Source organism: Syngnathoides biaculeatus, chromosome 5 (assembly GCF_019802595.1).
Source record: "Syngnathoides biaculeatus isolate LvHL_M chromosome 5, ASM1980259v1, whole genome shotgun sequence".
Classification (NCBI taxonomy): domain Eukaryota; kingdom Metazoa; phylum Chordata; class Actinopteri; order Syngnathiformes; family Syngnathidae; genus Syngnathoides; species Syngnathoides biaculeatus.
In genome coordinates, this window is record NC_084644.1 from 30,746,781 (window position 1) to 30,762,787 (window position 16,007).

The window sequence follows — 16,007 nt, forward strand, 5'->3', positions numbered from 1 at the left end:
ACTGAGTTCTTCAACCCTAATCCTAACCCTGATTGTAAACAGTAATAAAATGGACTAAAAACACAAACTGCTGTCTTTTGAAACACTAATCCTCTTTGAAGCCTGACTTCTGAAACGTTAAAACCTCCATGAAACACAAACATTTGCCTTGAAACCCTTTTTAGGAGCCCCAACCTTTGCTTGATACGACTATAACTAATAAAGAGTTGGCCTGGGAAGCGTTTATTGAAACGGATGCAGATGAGAATTTTGTGTCAATGTGTCGAAGGATATTGTGAAGAATTTACAAGACAAAATAGATTTTAATGACTGCTATTTGAATAAATACTTGTAAATGTGATCAAATGGAAAAAAAGGGCATGGATCCGTTTGACGCAGCCTATATTACAACCACACTGTGGCTACCACACAAGTACGGGAGATGTTAATAGTATCCAAGCCTTCCTCCCACCCATTTTCTCTTTTCATCTTGCCCACGTCTGACCTCTTTGACCCCTCTTGTCTTTCATCCTTCCTCTCTTCCGTCAGCTTCCGCTTTGTCTCCTTTTCATCCCCATGCCTGCCAAGTCTCCTTGGTGATCCCCTCCGGGCACCATTTTGGCTCTCACAGGTAATGACTATGACAAAGCAAGCCCCTGAGTCAGTCCATTTCGGGGGCCATGGGACCATTGTGGCGTTGTCACAACCTACTACACGCATATACACACACAGACTCTCGAAGGAACTTTAGAAAACTGTTTGTGTTTACCTTTGTGCTCAGATGTTTTTTTTTCTCCAGTGTTCATGCTGCTTTTGTTGTAATAGTAGGAATATTTTAACAGTATGTAACAGGATGTATGTTTCTTGCAAAAAGAGGCCAAATTGCAATAAGCTATTAAGCAATCTTGCAGTCACTACCACACATAGGTCAATTGCTCATCACAACTATATCTTTTAAAACATAGTTTTTCTATAACTGTAAAATACTGGGAAACATCGAGAGTTGTCTTTTCTTGCAAGAATGAGGTGAAATTTCACAGCGCAGACAAAGAATGCAATATACACGGTCTTTCAGACGCTGTCACCAATAGATTAGAAAAAACACTGAAGCGCCTCCAGGTCACAAATATACCATTGTTTACAGTTACTCGGAACAGAATGTTCAAAAACTACTTTGGGAAACAAGCCCCGTGCTGCTTCAATAAGACATTACAAACACTTGTGGAAAAATTTCAAAACGTTGCTATCCGTCCGCCACCAGTGTTAGGGAGTAAAGGCATTTTTAATTACATGTAATTGGATTGCGTGATTTAATGACACATTCTATGGAAATGGAATCCATTACATTACTAGGAGCAAACGTATAATTCAATTACAGTTGCTTTTGGAAATCTCCATGATTATATATGAAATGACCATATTTTCCCGACGACAAGCTGCTCCTTTTTTGTCAACCCTGCGGCATATTTAACGATGCAGCTGGGATATAGATTTTTTTTTATTTTACCTATTATAGTCATCTATCAGTTTAAAAGGTAAGGGTTAAAATATGGCCGGGGGGGGGAATAAAAACAATTACTTTTATGTTATTTGTGATTTCACCTTTATAATTGTTGCATTTTTTTCATTGAACATTCACTGATTTGGGTTGTCATATGAACCAACATTCTTTAAAGGGCCACTGTCATGAAATGCATGATTTTTAGTATGTTATTAATGAAAAAACTGCAGCCGGTATGGTCCCGTGCCTTTTTTCCACAATTAAATGAGCCTAATCGTTGGGGAATTTTTTTTTATATTTGAAATGCGTGCACTCCTGCATATGAAATATGCTTCATATGCAGCTGTGCACGCAATGTAGTTAGCGTGCCATCAGGGGGGAAATGCATGGTTCGAGCTTCATTAAGCTGCTTCAAAATGAACTTTTAAACTATAAATAAAAGCCTGGCATTGACGTCCACATGAAGCTCTTGTTTTGCAGTTGACCCATTCAGCAAGTCAGGGGAGAGGCGGTGTGTCACAGTAAGACACTTGTCTACAGTCTTTACTCCAGGCACCTTAACTTCCACCTTTCAGATACCCTGACAACAGTTAAAAAAAAAAAAAAAGTAAATAAGAGAGGGAAATCACAACTGTCAAGTTTGGTCAAATAGAAGAGCGGAGGTTTCTTAACGATTGACTCGATTGATGAATGGGATTTTCAAATGAAAAATCAAAATGCAATTGAATGTACTTAGTTGAATTACTTTGGAAATGTAATTGAAATAGTTACACGATTATTACATTTTGAACAGGGTAACTTGCGATGTTAACCAACATTTCCAAAGTAATCTACCCAAGAGTCCGTCACAACTTTTCGGAACAAGTTGCACTGTATGCGAAAGGGCATAATGACTTTTGAACAAAAGTGCAATTCGCCCTTGAAGACAGGAGGGGATTTGAGTAAAACCAATCAAAATGCTGATGATGCATTCCAGGAAGTGATTGTTTTACTGTAAGCACCAATAGGGGGGCTCAGGCTCAAGTGGTTTAATCACAGCTCGGAGGCTCTCCTCAAACCCCGCACTCGCCCCTTGACTTCTTTGCAGTGTGGAAATATGTGCATGTGCGATGTTTTTATTATTTATTTATTTGTTTGTTTCAAATAGGGAGCATCCATAAAATCTTATAATTACATTGTGTTAGCAAAGAGCAGCGAATGTGACAAGAAAAAAAAACAACAACAATAAAAGAAAAGAAATGTGGCAGGAGGGATGAGAGCCCTGTCGCAGCGGATGCGGAATGTTTTCTCCGCGGGAGGGTGTGATTCTTGTTACAGGATATTACACGACAGTATTACTTTCTGCTTTCTTTGCACTTGTCTCAACCCCCCTACACCGCTCATGCCAACCCCCCGCAAACCTGGCTCCCGTCGCAAAAACTCGGCCATGCGAGAAGATTTTTTTTTTTCTTCGCCTCATTTTGAACAGTCTCTCCTGAGGTTTCTGCAACTTTCTATTTCTCTTCGGAGAAACAGGCTTGCAGGGGTCTTCTTCGAGAGCCTCGTGCATTTTTTCTAAGAGAGTGTCGACCCATTAGGTTCATCTGTATTTATCCATCCATGCATCCATGCATCCATCCATCCATTTTCTTAGCCGGGTATCCTAACAACGGTCGCGAGGAGTGCTGGAGCCTATCCCAGCTGTCAACGGGCAGGAGGCAGGGTACACCCTGAACTGGTTGCCACTCAATCGCAGGGCACAGAGACAAACGTTCGGGAGGCGAAGCCGCGCAGCTGTAAATAATATTGACTATTCAGATGGTTCTTTGCGTGGAGTCCGACGAGCTCACTCCGCCGCTCTGTATGGAAGTATTCCTCCGTCTTCCCGATCAACCAATACTGCTATTTCTTCATCAGATGAGGATAAACCCGAGAAATCAGTGCTGGGCATAATGCTTTCCCACATAATGGTGCATTTGGAACAGCACGTAACACGTCACATACGCCCACGTAAGTATTGTGACTCGCGAAAATGGCAGCGCCCCTGAAAATTCATAATTGTCGATAAAAATTGTCTCAAAACACTATTAAATGATCACATTGTCAAGATAGAGTACATATCACATTACCTATTGGATACAATTTTAATGCAAACTACTTTATTTATATAGGGTAATTTTCCTGCACTGATCTTGCTTGAAGGGTTCATATCAAAGACTGTAAGGGGGGTGTTCACTTAATCTATTCAGCATTAGTAACGTTGAGACCTTGATTTTTGCATTTTAGTATAGTATTGGAGATATGTACCTTTTTCATTTTTCACATGTAAATAAAAAGCTTATTTTGGACAAATGCAACAAAATGCCAAAACAGATACAGACCGTTTGGAACAAGTTAAGTATATTGAGGGTGAGACCTTTATTTATTTTTTATTTTTTGCACGGAAGTACCACATCAGAGTAGACTAAATGTACTCATCGTTTTTTATGTTTACATAAAATGACTTTTTGGGAAATGCAGGAAAATGCCAAGAAGGAATACAGACTTGTTGAGACAAGTATTTAGAGGGTGGGGCGTTTCCCGCTCAGTGATGGTGTCCATTTGTGCCGTGCGACTGACTAGCAACCAGTTCAGGGTGTAGTTAGCTGGGACAGCCTCCAGCACTCCTGTGACCCTTGTGAGGATAAGTGGCTTGGAGAATGGATGGATAACATTGAAGAAACCTAAATTATTTTATCCCCACATGCTGTATAAATAATTTAAGGACAGTCATGTAATGCGGGGAAATGCCATGAATGGAGGCAGGCTGGTTGGTTCAAGTATGTTCAGGGTGAGAACTTTATTCTCATATTTTAGTACATGATCAAAGAAGACTGAATGTAGCTTTTTTTTCCCCATGATAAGCAGTCTGCTAGTTAGCTGGGCTTTTCTCCCCCCCTAGGCTTTTGCTCTTGAAATCGTTGTATAGAGAGATAGCCATGGCGAAGTGCAGATGTAAATTGTTCAGCATTGAGCCATAGCGACAGACCGAGCCGTTTCAGAGTCCCTGTTGTCATGGTCACGGTCAACAAGTGCAGTTGTCGGGGGGAAAATTGTTTGGCTCACATCACTTGGAACATTCACTAACCTTTTGATATCAGATAAAGCTGCTTTAAGTGACAAAACCTGTGCACATTTCCTCACAATCTGTCATTGTTAATCTAAGACGTTCAAGGGACACTGATTGGTCCAGCCAAACCTTGAGAGATGTACCAGTACACACTGTAGCATACACTCATGCATCCGTTTTGGTACGAGAACGAAGCAGGGAAAATGAACCAATGGAGCGTAGCTGAACGGCAGGTGTCGAGGAAACTTTCTGAACTCGCAATCAATCGGCAGCCTTTCACTGCTTGATCGCCTTTATTTCAACGAGTAATTTCTTTGGACGGGAAACAGACACTCGACATGGCGAGCGGTCGGGATTCACAGCAGGGCCTACAGTATACACGACGTCTGGGTCCCTTTAAAGGACACAATGGCAACTGATGGCGGGAATGTCTTTCGCTAGGGGGCTACATCGACATCAACAAGTGCAAGATCCTGCACATTTGGAAGTTTTGCTGTGGCCGGCGAAAACAAGCGAGACCCCCAGCGGGAGGCTTTTTTTTTTGTCATCTCACAGCCATGGACCGTTGCCTACGCACACACAAACACAGATACACACACAGATTGTGCGCCCAATGACTCACATGACATTTGGTCCGACTCTCGTTGTCATGTTTTTGCTGCCGTGGCAACAGCGTCGAGGATGACGGATTGATGTGGCGCCTGCGGTGGAGGGGTTTGAGGGTGGTCGGGAGGCTGCTGGTACAGATAAATGGAAAAATTGCCGTACTACTACAGAAAATGTCGCTTTCTTTCTATTTGTGCTTATAACATCTTCAGTACGGTGCACACAATTGATTATTGGTGTTAATTTGAAACATTCGGTCATCATGAAAATGTAGTCAAACGGTGGCATTTCTTAATTCCTAATATAAGTGGCCAAATAACTTTGCACACAAGTACAACAGTATCTTCAAATATATTTCCTTCATTTTAGTTTTAAAAGTGTGTGTAATAAGTGGTTAAATGATTTGATTTGATGAAATTTGTAATTTTCAATTACATTCAAAATTTTGTATGTCCATTCACCACCATTATGGCTTAACTGCCCCTTAAAGAAACCCTCTGATATTTTCATTGATAACACGACCAGCATTTTTCTTTCTTCAATTGAAGCTAAAACAGTGACTAGTGTCTAAATAAATATTTACGTGATCTTATGTTTTGCATTTTCATCATTTTTGCGTCTAATTGGACGTTGCTCAAGCTTAACGTGGCCCCTGGTATGGTTAAATTTCAAAAAAGCAATATAAACACATTTCAGAAATTATGAATTCGATGTGTTAAACCAGTGGTGCTCAATGCGTTGATGGGAGTCTTGGTCGATCGCGGGACGGCATGTCCAAAAAAAAAAAAAAAAAAAAAAACAAAAAAAACATGTCAGCCAATGTTCTCTCTAAACTGCGCACGTGCGCAATTGTGCACCAGGGAAGCAGTCTCTTTGCAGATATTCTGTGTTGTGCAAAAAAAAAAAAAAAAATCCAATGCAAATTGAAAGTATAACATACAGCTATTCAGTTTTTGGCATTTTGAAATGTGATTCAATGAGTGAGGGATGACTGGTTGTTACATTCAATGGCACAATTCACATACGTACTGTAAGAAATGAAATGAACTGGTTTCTTTTAGACAGCACACAAAACTTTCTATAACAACGACTACTCCTCCGCCACACTCTCTTTTTCCTAGTTTACCTTTCACCCCCCCCCCCCACTCTTAAGGACGTACACTCATATTTACAAATGTTACAGTACTTACGCAGCCCATCAATGTGTTCTATAATGACAGCATCCACCACCACTGCTTTAGTTAGCATCACAGTCTGGGCAATGTAGAGCAAAGATGAGCTAGACATGCTGCTTATGTTTACTTTTGACATTAATGGAGAAAGTTAAAAAAGAAATGCTGTCGTTTTAAGATGCAATGACTGTTGCAGTGTGTGAATAATTGAAGAAAAACTGGTTAAACTGGAAGAGATTTTCTCTTTTCCAAGCGGGAAAAGTCTGGTCTAAAGCCAAGTTAGAAAGTCCGGGATGAGATGGTGTGTAATGTTAAAATTCCGCCTTCGCACACCTGATCCAGGATGAAAGAACAGACAATTGAGTGCACAAAAAGCAAATTCTGTATTTTAAATATAGGAGGCAACATAACATTAACCTTAAAATGGTATGGGAGCAGCAGCAGCATCATCATCATTATCATTAACCACCCTCCCCCCCTGCCACCGTAGCTTGCGAGGGGCTGGCTGCTTGAAAAGTAGATCTGGGGGTAAAAAAGTCTGGGCACCCCTGTGTTAAACACTACACAGTCTGTTTGTTAAGTGAAGGTCCACCATAGGCACATTAAACGCTAGCATGAGAAAAAATGTCCACCTTGTCAGCAAGATCAAAGATATGTTTTTTTGCATGTACATGGCGTTATTGCAGTTGATTTATTTAAAGGAAAAGTGTGGGAGACTGACCAATACAGATGTCCAATAGGATCACATCTACTTCATACACTGAATATGAAGTTCACCGGAAAATGTTTCTTTTCTTTTGGTAAACTGGGAACGTCTCAAAGGCACCTTAATGACTCATTTACTTCTAATATATATCCAGTGGATAAAACTGCATTATTCAACTCTTGCAATCTGCCATTCGCAGATAGAACATACTCAAGTATTGTTCCTATTATACATGATCCCTTTTGAGAAAAATATAATGCACATTGCTCGTACTAAGAAGAAGAAAAATCTTACTAAATGTCACATTGTTATTTATAAACTGGTTAGCATTGGCTGGCTGTCATGCCAAGGTGTTTCCACAGGTTTGTTAATGTTGTGAACTCACTAAAACTGATAAAACCAAAAAAAAAAAAAGCTAAATAAGATAATGATCACAGTAAAAATACATCTTGTATGTGCTTTTTCAGATTAGATGGAGAATTGTTGAAGGTTAAATGCTGGTGGATTTTAGGTAGACACAAAATGTAACATTTACCAGAAATAATCCTTGAACAGATAAAAATATAAAATAAAATCAAATATTCTCAAAAATAAGGCCTTGAACGGGAAAAATTTTGTTTCTCGGAATGGGTTGTCGACATCGTGAATGCTCCCGGGTTCACGCTCCCGCACATCTCCGCTGTCTGTGTTTTTCTTCTGCCTTATAAAAGCCTTTTCACACTGCATTTAATAGAGTACACTGCGTCATCGACCAACGCATTCATCGTGTACATGCTGCCGTGTACAGTCCTGTACAACTTCTGCTGCCCCCCATATTGAAAAATATTCCATCCGCGCGCCAGCACGATGTGATGATAGATTGACGAGATGCGGTGGCCAAGTGATTTCAGAAAGACAGCAGGAAGACATTTCCTGAGAGTTGAACAGTAAACGACTGACAAAATGTAGGAAATAGTCATTTAGGACACAAGACAAATGATGCACCGTGACATGCTAAAGGAAGGTAGAGCAATGTACTACCCTGTGGTGACTTTACCAGGTTGGTTCAAAGTGGTGGAAACGTGTGATTTTTAGCATTTTTAGCAACAAAAATGTTATCTTAAAATACAATAAAGCACAGCACCTATGTTTCATCTCCTCCAGCTCATTATATGCAGAGATATTTATTCCCATTGTAGCTACTTTATCAACGAATCAGTGGAAAAAAGGAACTGGGTGGTCCCTGTTGGCTAGCTTAGCAACATGCTCGCGTCAGGCCACCGGCCTTAATTTCACATTTTGCGCCCTGGCCTGGAAAGAAAACAAATAAAACGAGTAATAGTGTAGCGTGGGGGAAAAAAAATTCCAATTTGGTATTTTGGACATCGTGTTGCCATCCGTTGTAGGTGAAAAAATATCACGACCCTATTTTGAGCAAGTAAGAAGTACAAATTAAGGAATTTGTTATCATGTAAGAAAAGGTTCAAAGAAAAAAAATATGTACAGATACCTGAAAAATCTACAGCAAAAATAGTTGACGCATACTAGTATTTTCAGTGTTATTTATGTACACAAAACTTCCAAAGGGATAAACTTCCTAGATTGTGCTTGTATCAGTGCTGAGTGAGAATCAGGCTTTCTGCGTCATGTTCTCATCTCCGCTAATTTGCCGGCGCGGAGAGCAGCCTGTTCATTTCGGGTTTGTTTTCAGGCTGCCGCGAGCAAGAGACAAATCCATCTCGAATGCGCTCGCCGAAGAAAAATCCATCGCGACTGCGGCGCGAAGTCGGCACAATAAGTAGGACGAGACGTTCTCTCGTCGTCGAGCCGAGCCAGCGACGGCGCTCCCCGGCGTTAATTTGCAGAGTATTAATGTAGAGCGCGGGAAGAGTCGTTTTAACATGAACTCTTACATCGTGTTGATTGGAGGAGGAAGTCGGTGGCTGATGTTGTCTCTCGATGGCGGGGGCTAGGGGAACGCGCACATGCACGCACAGCAAATGAAGCCTTTAATCACGCCCGTGTTGGATTAAGTCGACTCTCCAGGTATTACGGAATGCTTTCAGCGCATTCCACTGAATGGCTTTCCACCAGTTTAACTTCAATAGCGTTAATTGAAATGATCAAAAAGGCGGATTTGCATAAGTGTGCAGTTTTAATTTTGATTTTCTTTCCCTTCTGCAAAGTGGTGCCCCCTACTCATCCCCCTTTCGCTTTTGGAGAATGGTTTCATTTGTGGCTAAAAGTGCTACAGCGCAAAATAAACAAAAAACAATTTGGAGAAATCAAGGCAAATGTTGTAATTATCTCATCTAATGCATGTTTGGTTGGTCCCGGCATGATTGGAGGATTGTGCCTCAGGATAAAAGGAGAGTTTTTTCTTTTGATGCTGCTGCAGAAGAAGCCTAGAACTTTCAAGTTAAAGTCAAGTCAATTTTATTACACCCTATCCACTTCATGACATTGTGTTGACACTCTTTTGAATATATGGTGAGTAGAGGCACTTTGATGGGAAGCAATCTTATTTGGATGCTTTGTAGTTGCAGCCGTACCTAATTTTGCGCCTGGTGAGTGCATGTATACCCTCAGCGCCGCACCCTAATTGTGTTTCTATCAACTGTATGGATAAGTCTTTGAATATTTACCGTACTTACCTTGGCTGGCCTGCACAATCCTGACCTCACCCCAAAAGAACACTTTTGAATGAATTAGACCAGCCTCCGTATGCAACCTCACAAATGCATTTGTGGAAAAATGGTCTGGAATTCTCAGAATTTATATCTCAGTCAAGGGAGGTCAGGTGTGTGTTTGTATACACTGACGATCTAGCTATAAGTGAATTTAATTAACGTTTATAAAGAAAATGGAAACTATTTAAAAAGAGTTAGAATTAATCAATGTACATTTATCCATTTTACGTCCCGCCTATCCCTACTAGGATCACAGGCGTGCTGGAACCTATCCCACCTGACTCTGGGCGAGAGGCGGTTTACACTTTGAACTCGTCGCCAGCCAATTGCAGGGCAGACGTGGACAAATAAGCACTCGCACTCACATTCACACATGCAGGCAACTTAGAGTCTTCGAATTAACTGCAGTGCTTTTTTTTTAATGTGGGAGAAAAGTACGGAGTACTGGAAAAAAAAAACCACGGACACTCTACTGAGGCAAGGCCAAATTTGAACCCGGATTCTCAGAACTGTGAGGCAGACCAATGACTTAATCAATTGTGTCCGGCACTGAGGGCATACACTGTCTCACCTGACTGAAAATTTGGTACGCCTGCAACTGCAACTACAAAATACTCAAAGTTGAATGGCAACAAATTGGACAGCAATAGTCTACCTTATTGACTAGCAGGAAACGTATTGGTGCCTGTCGTGGTCTGGACGGAAAACTGATTGATATTCTATTAATGTTAGACGTTCAAAACAACGTGCGGTTAATGACCTTGGTGCGTTCCTGACTTTTCTCCTGCGCACTTTATTTTTAGACGTGTAGTTTGTCACACTGCTTGAGGAGGCCGCGCACCGGGAAATGACTTTTCTGCTTCTGCTAAGGCGAAATGATTTCATCAGTTTTAACTGTGGTTTTTCAATTTAACTGCCTACCCGCCATAACTCTATTACACTATGGTGAATGTTAAATGAAAAAAAATAGTGCTTCTATAAGATCATATTTTATTATGCTAATCCCGAGGCAGAGTATATCTTCCACTGCTTTATGGCTCTTGTAGATTGTAATTGTATAGAATGGATTAAAAGTTGAATTCACAGCAATTTAAGGGAATAGAATTCATTGGTGATCATTTGTCCATTGCCGACTGACTATAGTAATTCAACTAGCGGTGTATCAAACGAGATCAAATTGGTCTCACAATTAGATTTTTTTCACTGAGTGGTTTACGACCAATATTTGTCAGAATTCTATCCCAGTTTTGCTTCTGTGAAAATACTACTAGATATTGCTAAAATTGGTTCCGTGGGGACGCGAAACGAATGAAGCTGAGAGAAGTTGACTGTCAAGGGCAAAAGGAGGGCAGCGAATTGCAGAAATGTTTGTCATTCAAGACAGGATCAATTTCCTTCCTTTGAACAAAACGTGAAACAAACATCGCAGTGATTATTACTAAGTTGGAGTTGTGTGTACAGAAAATGTACAATGCATTATTACTATGGCATATGAATATAGCTGTTGCTCAACCACCCCTGCAGGAAGCTGTCACTATCTAATTTAGATCATTGATATATTTATCTAGATCACTTGATCTAAGCTAAATTGTCTGGGATTTCACAACCCTGATAGGGTCACCCATGACAAACGGGTCCTGGGTTAGGGACCAGAAAAGTACAGCTATAAGACACTCATTAAAAAAAAAAAAAAAAAAATTGATTGAGGTTTCCATTGTCTGGATGTCGATCACCGGGGACCACATCTTGAGCCAGGACTGGAGGTAGGGCTGGAAGGCAGGCGCCTGGTGGCCAGGCACTGCCTGAAAGGGTAATGCAGGCCCCCCTTCCCATAGGCCCATGACCTGTCGAAGGAGGAATAATTGTCGGTTGCTGTGTGAGGTGGGTGGCGAGCCGATCTCTGGCTGCAGAAGCTGACTTTCGGGACTTGGAACGTCACCTCTTTGGCAGGGACAGAGCCTGAGCTGCTGTGTGAGGGGAAGAAGTTCTAACTAGATAAAGTCAGACTCCTCTCCACACAAGCCTTGGGCTCTGCTACCGGTCTTGTTGAGAGGGGATGGATTCTGTTCAACTCTGGAGTTGCACACAGTGAGAGGTTGGGGACTCCAATGGTCACGTGGGCAATGATAGTTAGACCTGGAAGGGTGCGATTGGGAGGAATGCCCCCTCCTCACCACACATCAGAACACAATCAGAACCCGTTTTGGGATTTCCATCCTCATCACGGATTGTCCATAACGAACACCATGTTCAAGCATTACGGATTGTCCATAACGAACACCATGTTCAAGAATAAGGGTGTCTACAAGTGCATTCTGCACCAGGACACCCTATGTGGCGGTTCGATGTTTGACGTTGTGGTCATGTCATTGGACTTGTGGACACATGTCTTGGAGACTCGGGTAAAGAGAGAGGCAGAGCTGTCCACTGATCACCAACTCGTAGTGAGTTGGTTCAGATGGTGGTGATGCCAATCTGACATAGCCAGTGCGTATTGTGAAAATCTGCTGGGAATGTCTGGACTGCTGAAGCATCTGATGGGTACGAGCTGGCCAAGCAGAAACTCAGGCTTGGGAGGAGTTCGGTGAGGCCATAAAGAAAGACTTCCAGAATGCTCTCCGCTGGCCTGGGATCCCCCCGGAAGAGCCGGATGAAGCGGCTGGGGAAAGGGAAGTCTGGGAATCCCTGCTCGAGGTACTGCCCCTGCGACCTGACCTCGGATAAGCGGTAAAAATGGATGGATGGATGGATGGATGGATGATGGATGGATGGATGATGGATGGATGGATGGATGTTGCTCAACCAATGAATTGTAACTGTAACTTATTTTAACTGTTGATAACATCATTGCTAACATACTCATAAAACATTCATAAGTAATTAGTTTTAAGTGGTTCTGAAATTAAAGTTTAACTGTATCCATTAAAGCCGGAACTGAAGAAAATGCCTGTGGGATGTATTTTGATCATAATGAACAAAAAAGGTCAATACAGCGGCTGTTTTGTGCTTGGGTGCTTATTGATTTTTGAGGCTGTGAGCTGCTAGCGCAAGTGTCATCTCTGCTGTGATGAGATTTAGTTCAAGGTCAGCGGGAAATGGGCGATGGTTGGCGGGGGATGTCTCATCAACATCATCCAAAGTGTTGTATTTGAAAATTACAAATCATTTTTGTACCATCTGGGGCACTTGAGTGTCTGATTGGCGGTCCTGTCCCCTAACCCAAATTGTGGAACTCATAACTCAAGGTAGCAGTGCATAGGCATTTAGAGCGCATTTCAAAAAGAAAATTTTGGGAGCTTTAATTACGACCTGCTATTTGTGCTCCCTATCCCCGGTGAACATCATGCATTTAAATATGTATTTCTATGTGCAGGTGCACTTTTTGGGCCATGTGTGTACATCTACATTAATGGTGTGTGACCTTGAGTGGGTCAATTATGTTTCCTTCCAGCTTTCTCATGGTGAGTCTGCTCTCACTCTATGCTAATAGACACTAGCGCATGCAAACAGAAAACATCTGTCTGAACATTTACGCGGCAGCGGCCATATTTTAATGTGGGATTAGCATTTGATTTACTCCAGTGTTGGGTAAACGACTTGCCCTGGCTGAACAAACGCATGCATAATGCGGCTGGTTAGCGTGCCTTACAGTACATGAGGCCTTGCACGACTTAATCCAGAAAATTAGCAAAACAAGCGCATCTTGCATCAGTATCGCTTGTTCAGCTTTAGTTTAATCACTATTTGTAGGGCACGATCACCTGCTTGCGGGTCCACTTTTTTTCCATTCCATATTAAACAAGTTAAGATGAACAGTCGTGCACAAAACGGACCTTGCAGCGTGATTTCATGCAAATTACGATGAAATTATGGGCGATATAGGCGACCAAGTGCCTGCGGGACGAATAGGATGTGACACGATGGCATTAAGAGTATGCGCCATTAATAAAACACTTTGTGCACATACTGCGTGAAATAATACAATTGTTGGAACACTGCCGATGAATTCAAACAGCATGGCTAACACATGGAGAGCATATGTTGACGATATAATATTACGATTAAATCTATTTAATTGGTTATTAAATGGACTACAGTATGAATGATGGAAATGACAAGTGAAAGATGGCACTTTTTATTCACCCCCAAAAATTAGTACCAAGATGTCTTTGTTCAGTGAACTATAAACAGGGGATGCATTTTCACCTGCTCGCAAAGTTTTACCTATCCACCATGATTTACTGGAAAAAAAAAAACTCCCATTTGTTGCCGTTAATGCCTAATGTGTGTACGTCTAAAAAAACACACTCATTGGCTGACTCACTCATGTGACCGCAGCGTTGAAAGGAGTGGAACAATGGACCTTTCCGACCTGTCAATCACTCGTACAATAATAGCCAATCAGATAGCCACATTGTCATAACCCCTGGCTTGACACACCCCTCTCGCCGTATTGTCACACAAGCAATGCTGGTTGTCAGTTGCGTGCGCTTTGAAAAGTTAATGTTACAAATGAATGGTCCTCAGATGCACTTGGAGAATGTGCAATTCTGATGAAAGATATCCTGCTCAGTTATAAGTGCCCTGGTTGATTCATTTTCCAAAGCCTAAAACACAGATGACGAAGTGTCTACGATGGATTGAGGCTCACGGAAGACCGCACGTAGAACTAAATATGAACAATATCAACAAACACAAGGCTGTATGTTCGAAGGCAAGTGAGGGAGAAGTGTCTTCTCTGAGTTTGATTAAATTATTATTAGTGCTTTATACTTTGCAGGAAAACAACTTTCACTTTGTTAGTGTATCACTGACCTGCTGAATGAAGTGTGGAATGTTTTATGCCGGGTTCGTAATACGTCAATGCGTGGTGTGACGCAAGAGAAATGTCTATTGCCCCATTTGTATCACATCGGACTTTAAAAATAGAGCAAGTGGTTCCATTACAAGCCAAGTGAAATGAATACACCCACTCACTTATAAAGACTACAATGATATTACTTGTGATCTTTCCAGATAAAAAGTACTCACCCTGATTTACAAACTCAGTACCATTCCACAATTTTATCCTGTTAGATTTCAATATGAAGTTTGTGAGGCGTCAAATCTTTTTGCATCGATCGCCAATGTTTCCCTGTAACTCTGACATTGCGTCCTGCTCAGTCCAAAATCTTAATTCCGTGTACATATCCTTGCGTGGAATAGTTGAGACCTCTCTGTAGAACTCTCTTGGACAAGTCCGACGCATTTGGCAAAAAACATACCCCAATATTATCTGGAATACACGATAGAGGATCCAGTTCAAACCTGTTATGTTCATTGTGGGGCATGGCAACTGTAGCTAAGGGGGGCGGAGCTGAAGTTCGCCAGTCGGAAAGGTCCATTATATGATGTCCTAAATTTGTCAGAGTGTGGCGTCACAATCACTCGGTGAAACAGAGACGATTGTTGATGATGCCACCATCTGACCCACAGGGCATGATGTTATTGTGGGCATAGCATGATTATTGTTGTAGTAATAATAGCAATTTGGAAACATTGTATACAAATGTAAACCTAGAACAGGTTAAGAAGCTCACGGTATGTTTTATGAAGTCTCTTTTTCACTTCTTTGCACCACCTGTGCTGCCAACCTTCCTCCAATACTGTAAGCTTTCCCACAATATTGCAAGATTTGATTTTTCCCTGAGATAAAGATCATGATAAAGCTGAATTGTGAGCTAGAGCAAACATTTGAAGGGCACTTGACCAAAGAGGGAAAGCTCAAGCAAAAAGTGCCGTAAAAAAGTTCACTTCGACAGGTACACGCACACATTCACACGCATACACTCACAACATGAAGGATTTCAAAACAAGCATTCAATGGGAGGCATTGAGTAAATTAAATATTAAATCAAACGTTGTTTTACCTACAAGCGCTTGCGCAATTTCGGGTCACATTCTTCAAATGCCAGCTGAACCAACGGAGCCTTGTATGAAGCATTGTGTGCCTGTGGTCTGGAAACAAAGTGGATGAATTTTGCAGATATTGCCAGGGAGGTGTCACATGCTATGATAAGTTAGAAAGCAGTCAGCTCACTTCACATTTGTATGTAGGCTATATGGTACTTTCACAGGAAGTGACGCAGCTAAATGCAAATAAGCAACAGTTTTTCTTGTTTTTATTTCTCTTTTAGATTTATCTCACGGTTAGTGGATGAAATAAATCGATTGACGCTTTGATTAAATTATAGCAAAGCTTGGCATGGCTGGAGGGGGGTGATGGCAGGGGTGGCACGCACTCATT

General features: G+C 41.5%; 1 protein-coding gene across 5 annotated transcripts in view; it reads right to left on the reverse strand.

Annotated features, from left to right (window-relative positions):
• grik5 (glutamate receptor, ionotropic, kainate 5) overlaps positions 1-15,744 on the reverse strand; it is a 99,043-nt gene extending 83,299 nt beyond the window's left edge. For 4 of the 5 annotated variants that reach the window (XR_009795042.1, XM_061820028.1, XM_061820026.1 and 1 more), the window contains exon 1: positions 15,631-15,744. The gene's annotated coding sequence lies outside the window, so the exon portion shown is untranslated. The remainder of the gene's footprint in view (positions 1-15,630) is intronic. The other variant, XM_061820025.1, reaches the window with a different exon arrangement.
• Between the last annotated feature and the right edge of the window lie 263 nt (positions 15,745-16,007).